The sequence below is a fragment of the Peromyscus eremicus genome, chromosome 18 (genome assembly GCF_949786415.1).
Source record: "Peromyscus eremicus chromosome 18, PerEre_H2_v1, whole genome shotgun sequence".
Classification (NCBI taxonomy): domain Eukaryota; kingdom Metazoa; phylum Chordata; class Mammalia; order Rodentia; family Cricetidae; genus Peromyscus; species Peromyscus eremicus.
The window spans coordinates 31,015,687-31,024,582 of NC_081434.1; the positions used below are offsets into that span (position 1 = coordinate 31,015,687).

The following is an 8,896-nucleotide window of genomic DNA, read 5'->3' on the forward strand; positions in this document are numbered from 1 at the left end:
GCACCTCATCATTGTGCAATGTGTGTAAGATAATGTTTATGAATCATCTAGTGATTGAGAGGGAAGAAAGGAATTAAGGAAGGAAGGAAGAAACAAAAGGAGAAGAAAGGGAAGAAGCCTGGGAGGGAGGGAGGGAGGGAGGGAGGGAGGGAGGGAGGGAAGGAGGGAGGGAGGAGGAGGGAGGGATGAAGGGAGGGAGGAAGGAGGAGGGAGGGAGGAAGGGAAGAAGGGAGGAGGGAGGGAGGGAGAGAGGGAGGGAGGAAGGAGGAGGGAGGGAGGAAGGAGGAGGGAGGGAGGAAGGAGGAGGGAGGGAGGAAGGGAGAGAGGAAGGAGGAGGGAGGGAGGAAGGGAAGAAGGGAGGAGGGAGAGAGGGAGAGAGGGAGGGAGGGAGGGAGGGAGGGAAGAAGGGAGGAGGGAGGGAGGGACGGAGGGAGGGAGGGACGGAGGGAGGGAGGGAGGGAGGGAGGGAGGGAGGGAGGGAAGAAAGGGTAGGAAGCAAGCAGGCAACCAACCAAGATGAATTAATTACTAAAATCAGATACCGAGCACACAGCACGTGAGATAATTATGAAGACTACTAAGTACAATGGAAATAACCTGGTTTCTGTGCCAATCATGTGTTCTTTCACGCATTCATCAAATGTTTACTGAGCATTATTCTCCATGACATCAGAAAATCCATTTACAAGGGACACTTTGTTCCTGGCCAGAGAGCTTGCAATACTAATGTTGTTACAGATCACGTTAGCAGCGGTGGGGATGTGAGAAGTTACAAAGGAAGGTTTAACCACTCGTTTTCAAGGACTGGACATTCAAGGATAATGAGGTAAATGGACAAAGATTACTCTTTTGAAATCAAGCATCTACTTCTGGGTTTGGGGGCTTTTTGTTCAAATTTCATGACTATTAGTGGGTGAGCTCGGGAGAATTACTTGAAGATAAACGAAACGCACACGTTCCTCTCCTTTTCTGGCTGCAGATGACATGGCCAAGAGCAGTAACTGTCATAAGCAGTCACTTCCACAGTAGCTTGAGTAGTGTCCCAGGTGGATGCCCTGGCCGTTTCTACAGCATCTCCCTCTCTCAAGGCTGATGTAGAAACCCCTGAGCCCAGTGGGGAGTGTCTCAGGAGCTACACATCTGCTCTTTTCCTACTGTTGGGACAGAGTTGAGTGTTCTGTGTCGCACCATGAAATCCACTGCCCTCCTGCTGATCTGGAACAGTGAAGAATCACATGTTTAAATGTCACACTGCCAGGGGACATCCAAAGAAAAGGTCTTACTAGGGCTTAATACAACCCATAATCTTTCCTGATCCTCCCCTTTGGAGTGGACTGAAGGGGCACTGGTAGCATGAATTTGGAGGTAAATTCACAAATAAATCACAGTCCCGTTTCTCAAGAACATTAGTAGGAACTGGGCATGGTGGCACACACCTATAACACCAACACTTGGGAGACCGAGGCAGGAGAATTTCTAGTGAAAGGCCAGCCTGTGCTACAAAGCAAAGTTCCAGGCCATTGAGCTGCATAGTGAGAACCTGTCTCAAAATACAGTGAAGACTTAAACAAACAAAAGAGAATAGTAGTAGGAAAGACAGACCATTAGATAATACACCCCCCCCCCACACACACACACACTTTTTCCTCTCATGGCTATGTTTAAGATGCACATTTCAGGTCTGAAATAGTTATATATATATATATATATATATATATATATATATATATATATATATATATATATGTGTGTGTGTGTGTGTGTGTGTGTGTGTGTGTGTGTGTGTGTGTGTATTTATATATGTGTGTGTGCATGTGTGCATGCATGTGTGTGCATGTATGTGCATGTATGTGTATATAATAATAATAATTACATATTGTGACAGCATATGAGAATAATGTGAATGCAGTCTTTCTCTGAAAAATACCTTCTTGTGCTAAACTTATCCTTGTGATGATGTGAGTTGATACAGTGTCAACACATTATTGAAGATGAATTGTGGTGTGGCATTAGGCTACCACACAATGTTTTCTTTTTTTTTTTTTTTTTTTTTTTTTTTGGTTTTTCGAGACAGGGTTTCTCTGTGAAGCTTTGTGCCTTTTCCTGGAACTCACTTGGTAGCCCAGGCTGGCCTCGAACTCACAGAGATCCGCCTGGCTCTGCCTCCCGAGTGCTGGGATTAAAGGCGTGTGCCACCAACGCCCGGCTACACAATGTTTTCTTGAACACAAGTGCTGTGATGCCACCATACAGCTAATCTGGCGGCAGAGATGACAAGCGGTGACAAACAGGCAGATAGCAGATATGGTGTGGCTACACCAGACAAAGAGAGGGCTCTACCCCAAGGCAAGTTAGAGGGAGAAGGTGCAAGATTTGATTTTCTCATGTTGCTTAGAACGATTGCCATCTAAAACATCTGCATTAATATCTCTGGACTTTTCCTTTCTGTATTTTTGGACTATAGTAGACCTTCACAACCAAAACCATAGAAATATAAAACTCAGACTAAGGGAGACTCTTGGATGCAATTAGGCACAATGCAGTGTTATGAGCAGTAAAATAAAATAGTAAGTATAGGTGGCAAGATGCTGAAAGGAAAGAGCCGGATTCTATCTGGGGAAGTCGTGGGAGTGGGAAAAGAAAACTTTCAAAAGAGAGGAATACCTACTGGTGTCGGCACATGAAATGCATGTTAGATCTTCGGTCCTTCCATTCCTGGACTGGCGTGAGAGGGCAGGTGAGTAGTGACATGCACGCAGATGTTTAGTTAATCTTCAGAACAACGTTTGCCACAGAGCAAGATGGGTGGCCTCTTGTGTGTCCCACAGTACAAGCTGTTCCCACACGGCCTGTGCCTCTGATGAGGATGCTGGATTCAGAGTTGACCATGGGATAAAGGCCAGTCTGATCTTATGGACTCTTCAAAAGCCCCATTGGGCTGAAAGTCGGTGTTGACGGGTGCTACCTGGTACTGTTTTAACTTCTTCCTTTAAAAAGTTATTATCAGTCGGGCGGTGGTGGCGCACGCCTTTAATCCCAGCACTTGGGAGGCAGAACCAGGCGGATCTCTGTGAGTTCGAGGCCAACCTGGGCTACCAAGTGAGTTCCAGGAAAAGACGCAAAGCTACACAGAGAAACCCTGTTTGGAAAACCAAAAAAAAAAAAAAAAAAAAGTTATTATCAAAAAAAAAAAAAAGTTATTATCTCCCCTCAACCCCAAATACCTGGAACATCCCTTAACAAGCATGTGTTTCTTTGTACAAAGTTACTGATATTTCACATAACACTTGACTGCAAGGATTGGGGGAGCCACAGTCAGGGGCAGAGAATCAGCACAATTCCTGAACACCGCCCTTCTCATCGAATGGAGCCAAGATGTCCACAGAAGAGTGCATTTCTGGAGCAAAGCCAATCCATCAATCACTTTCTGGAGACTCTATCCTGCTGGTGAGTGGAAAGGCAAGATTAAGCCCATGCATGTCATTTTTAGCATAGACACAAGTACATTTTATTTTTAAGCTCATTTAGAGAGAATTTAGAAGGCATCACTCAAAATTACGTGGGGAAGCAGCAGATTTATTTTTTAATGGTCCATAAATTGAATCTGGAAAGAAAGACTGGTGATAAATATGGATGTCTGAAATCCCCATTTCTAAAAACATCCTAAATTAAACTATAAGTCCTAATGAAAGTATGGGTGTCTGCAATTACTTGTGTTACTATTTAAATACACAACCTTCGTCTATTTTTATCTAACCTCTGAAGCACAGGAAGATTTGTACTTCCTATTTAAAATTTATACAAGGATTATTTTGTCTCGGAATTTTTTAAAGCAATTTTGTTGGGAAAAGAAAATGTGTCTGGGTGTCTTTGATGCTAATGTTAAAACAGCATGCTAGCAAAATGCCCTTGATAATGGCTGAATCAATGTACCCAGACAGCATCACTTGGTTCTGTAATTTAAGACAATGTGGTTTATGGTCTTTTCTTTATTCTTAAAGTCTTTCTTCAAAGTCAGCCAAGGAGATGATGAGAAATCACTTCTTAAATCACAAGATCACTTTAAAAATGTCTTTTCCATATACAGCCCATTCCTCATTCATCACATACTGTTTGGTTCTGCTGTTCTCAGCCCGGGATCGCCTTGGAGTCTTATTGGTACTCTGCCTGGAGAATAAACCATAAAGTCCTCCACCTTCATTCACAACCTGCTTCCTTCTGAATGAAATCTTGACCTGCTGCTTCCCATTACACATTCCGTAAACCAGTGGTTCTCAACATCCTCTAGAGCAGTGGTTCTCAACCTTCTTAACGCTATGACCCTTTAATACAGTTCTTCATGTTGTGGTGACCCCCAACCATCACATTATTCTTATTGCTACTTCATAACTATAATTTTGCTGCCGTTATGTATCACATTGTAAATTTTTTTTGGAGTTAGAGGTTCGTCGAGGGGTCGTGACCCACAGGTTGAGAATGTAAACTCTTTTTTCATGAATTAATTTATTTGTTCCCCACCCTTCTGTTCTTCCCTTGGTCATCAGTTTGGAGACTTGGATTTCATTGCGAACAAAGATCAAGTCAGTTCTGGCATGTTTATTGCCTGTCTGCTCAGGACTTCCCAGTTTACTGAGCCAGGCAGGTAGAAATCACCCAAGTCCAGCTTCTGCATTTACTCATCTCACTTCTGCCTAATCCTTTGGTGAAATCACTGCTAATCTTTTTAGTGTAACTTGAAAATGTTTCCACTGTGTCTGTCTGTCTGTCTCCATATCCTTCTGCTGCCAACATCACCTTTGGCCTGGAGTGCTGCAATGCTTCCATAGCGGACAAGTTTTCACTTGTTGCTTCCAATTCATCTCCCTCATTCAGCTTTAGTAACCATGTAAACATGGGTCAGGCCATGCCACGGCAGTGATAACTAACTTTTCAGTGTCTTTACATCAGTTTGGGGGATAGATCCACACAGTCTTACAGAGTCTCATAGCACCAGGCTCCCCCTGCTCTTCATCCTCTTCCTAACTCATCCATTATAGTTACATGCCTCTTTCTTCAGTGCTACATGATACCACAGGCAAGCCTCCATAGAACATTCTTCCCCTCAGGATTTAAACAGGGTTTTTTTTATTTATCCTTGAGTATTAAAATGTCCTTCCCCAGACAAGACCTCCTCGGAATGATCCTTTCTGGTTGCTTTTTCCTTGTTTGCTTTTATTCTTTATTATCTTTTAAAAGTGACTTATTTTGTGTGTATGAGTTTTTTGCTTTTGTGTATGTGTGTATGTAGGTATGTATGTATGTGCACCATGTACGTGACTGGTGTTTACGTTCAGAAGAGGGCCTCAGATCAGCTGGAGTTAAAAATGTTTATGAGCCTCCTTGTGGGTGCTGGGAATTGAACCCAGGTCCTCCACAAGAGCAACCAGTGCCTGTAACTACCCAACGTATTTTGAAGACACAGTTATTCGTACAACCAAAGCACAGAAAATTGAAAAAAATGAGGCCTCCATGAGTCTACAGTCAGGTCCCGCTGCTTGAAAAATTCTCCCTAAATGAAGAGAGCATAATATTTAAATCTCTTCCTATAGATTCATCAGAGTCTTTAAATGAATGTCCAAATACAGCATTATCAGCCTATCTCTGGAACTCTCAGAATATTTGAGTTTTGTCCTAGCTTCATCTTTTTGCATGACAAGCCACTCTATGGACGATGACTGGGGAAACTGTAAAAGGTGGGGACACCAGAAACGCTGTGCTGTGGGACTAGCCATGGAAGGCCGAGGCCAAGGTACAAACTTCAACAGTAGCAGAAGCTCCCAGGATTAAAGTTTCCCGGCTCCGAGGAACTAGAGATGATGGGAAGCAGAGCTGAAGCTTTACCAGGCATGTGCTGCATTTGCTGGAGAATAAAGTGGCCTTCAGCTATTAAACTACAATCCCGGGAAGGTCAATATTCAGAGAAAGAGAAACTTCTTACAGAAAGGAAGACAGTTTCTATCAACGACGAAGAGACAGTGGCATTCCTCAATGTGAACGTGTTTCTTCATCCTGTCCTGTACATGGGAACACAAATCTTAACACTCTACGGGTTAGCCAATCTATGACATGGCCCTTAAGCCTCCTGTTAAGTTTCCTATCCAGAACTGGGAGGCATTTTTTAATGTTACAGACAGGTGTGTCTTCAAGGTCCTTATAAACCTGAAGACCTTGAACTCAGAAAGTTTCAAGCTTCAAACCAGGTACATCGAGACTCATGCTTGCATTTCCTAAGAATCTGACAACTCCCTCAAGTGTTGGGCAGTAGAATTTTCACCCCAGGTCAGCACCCAAGAAGTATGTTTAGAGGACCGTTAGCATCTTCCCAAATGCTCAGCTCTGCGTTACACCATGCAGTAGGAGGAAGAGCTGAATGCTCTAGGCTGGAAATGGGAGAAGAATAATTTTAGGCACTCCTGTTATTCTGTTTAAACACACTGAAAAGCCTTTTTGGCAGGAGGCCTATGTTTAACCAGAGTTACTGAATATAGAATAATCATGGGTGGGGAGTACGTTTTCCTTGAATATATTTTCGTGAGATAAATGTGGATCCCAGCCACGGAGACTTGTGTAGACACAAGGAGCCTGCCTGGGGAGGCTAAAACTGTACCAACAAGTGAGACCCCCTTCCATTCCATCCGCTAACTTTTCCCTTCCTTGCTTCCTGCATGTCTTTCGGGTCCCATCTAACATCACCTCCAAGGGAACCACTGATATCGGGGCCCCGTCTATCGCTCCATTCTGAACAGAGACTCATCATGTGCCAGGTCTTCATGTCAGGGTTATTCGGCCAGTGAGGGATGAGAGAGTGCCGGAGTCTCATTTAAGAACTGTTCTGTTGTCTTTACATTGAAGGGGTTTGTGCTTGTACCAGTTTAGTGGGCCCTTTCCCTGCCGATTTAGGAAAACACAGCAGGACAGGAAACCCACCCTGGTGGCATCTCACATTTGGAGCTAATTTCTCCGCTGCTGGGCCATCTGCCAGAGAAGAAAGTGGGAGAGGCCTTTCAACATCCACATCAGGGGATCAGTTGGCAACTGGATTGATCATATTCCTCAGAGATGCTATGTTCATGTCTTCTGGTTAAGTGACCACCGATGAGGTGGCGTCAGCAGCAGACTTTCACACTCCGGAGGTCCGCTGTCCCAGTCAGGTGTCAGTGGCTGATTCCTTCTTAGAATCCCAGAAGGACCTTCTAAGTGTCTCACCTGCTTCTGGAGACCCATTAATTCCTGGTAGTCTCTGATTCATGGACCACACCCCCGACCTTTGCCTCCATCGCCACACGGAATTCCCCAGTGTCTTTTCTTCATCCGTTCCTCTCTGTGTCTCTCTGGGACAGTCCTGAGGATCCCAGTCACTAAGTTAGGCCTCCCACCTCTCTACCATGGCTTCATCTTAGACAACTGTGACTTTATAAGCCCTTTTCAAGTAAGGTTCTGAATATACTCTGATTTTGAGGGGAAATTTTTTTTTGCATGTCTTTTCCATTCACTTCATTCTCCCAACCACTGGGCACTTCAACTCTGTAAACTCTGTACATTTACTAGGGGATGGTCTGGAAGTGTCTTTCTCCCTTTCTCAGCCTGAAAACACAGAGAGGAGCAAATGTACACCTGCTTTGGACAAAACATGGCATTATGCTTTGCTGTGTATTCCCACCCCACCCCACCCACACACACACCATTAATGGTTATCTTGCTTAATTTTTATTGTCAAATCAACATAATGTCAGACTAACCTCTACACAGGTGGTCCCGGGCTGTCCACAAAACCTAGCTGAACATGAGCCTATGGAGCAGGCCAGGAAGTGGTGTTCTTCCACGGTGTCTGCTACAGTTCTTTTTCAAGTTCCTGCCCTGACTTCCATCAATGACCACAGTGTAAACCAAATAAATCCTTTCCTTCTCAAGTGGATTTTGTTCGGCGTTTTACCACAGAGACAGGAAAAATAGCTAGAATGGTGGTGTATGCGTTTATGTGCACATGTGTATGCACACACGTGAAGGCCAGAGGTCACATCGAGTATCTTTCTCTATTCTGTTCCATTTTACTTTCCGAGACAAGGCCTCTCACTGAATTTGAGACTCGCCAATTCAGCTGGCACGGCTGGCCACTGAGCCCAGGGACCTGCCTGTCTCTACATCCCACCCCCTCCACTGGAGTAACAGATGTCCACCATTTTTGCATGGTTTCTGGGGATCCAAACTCGAGCTGTCATGCTTGCACGGAAAGCCCCGAACCCATGTAGCCGTCTCTCAAGTCCTGTAGAGTCTTTTCAGATGATTTGGGCCCTGCGGTCATCATGAACCCTACTTTGTAGAGGAAGACACTGAGGCTGAAGAGCTGATGCATTTTCTCCAAGTAAGGGGAGGCATTTGAGCACACAGAGTCAGGATCCGGAGCTGTTATGTTCTTCTGCTTACCAAAGGGTGGGTGCAGATGCCCCAACCCACAGGCTATCTGCTTCTATTAACATTTGGTCTATGGTTCAGAGCTGTTTCAGCCTTTATTTTAGCCCACCCTATTTTGAAGACACAGCTAGCCCTGACATGAATCTACTTCCTTTATCTAAGTCAAGTCTGCCAGATGTTCGTGGAACTCACCCTCAAGCCTTCCAGCCCCCAAAAACTACTCCCAGATCCCAGGGCTGGGATTACTTCCCACTGGCATGTGAACAGCAGAAAGCAACAACCCAAGTCTGTTCTCTTTCCTCTACTGTCTGTCTGTCTTCCTGGGCAGCACTAGAGAGTGTTGACTGATGTCCATCTTTATCTAATTTTATCTTCTCTTGGGTCACTGGAATAATATAATCTTGCCCAATGGAGCAGTGATGGTGTGTTCTGTGTAAGCAGTAAG

At 44.5% G+C, this 8,896-nt stretch overlaps 1 long non-coding RNA gene across 1 annotated transcript; it reads left to right on the forward strand.

Moving 5' to 3' along the window:
- The first annotated feature begins 717 nt into the window (after positions 1-717).
- On the forward strand, positions 718-7,949 carry LOC131895122 (uncharacterized). The gene is made up of 3 exons (XR_009375107.1): positions 718-826; positions 3,266-3,447; positions 7,789-7,949. It is a non-coding gene; the product is annotated as an uncharacterized LOC131895122 (long non-coding RNA).
- The last annotated feature ends 947 nt before the right edge of the window (positions 7,950-8,896 follow it).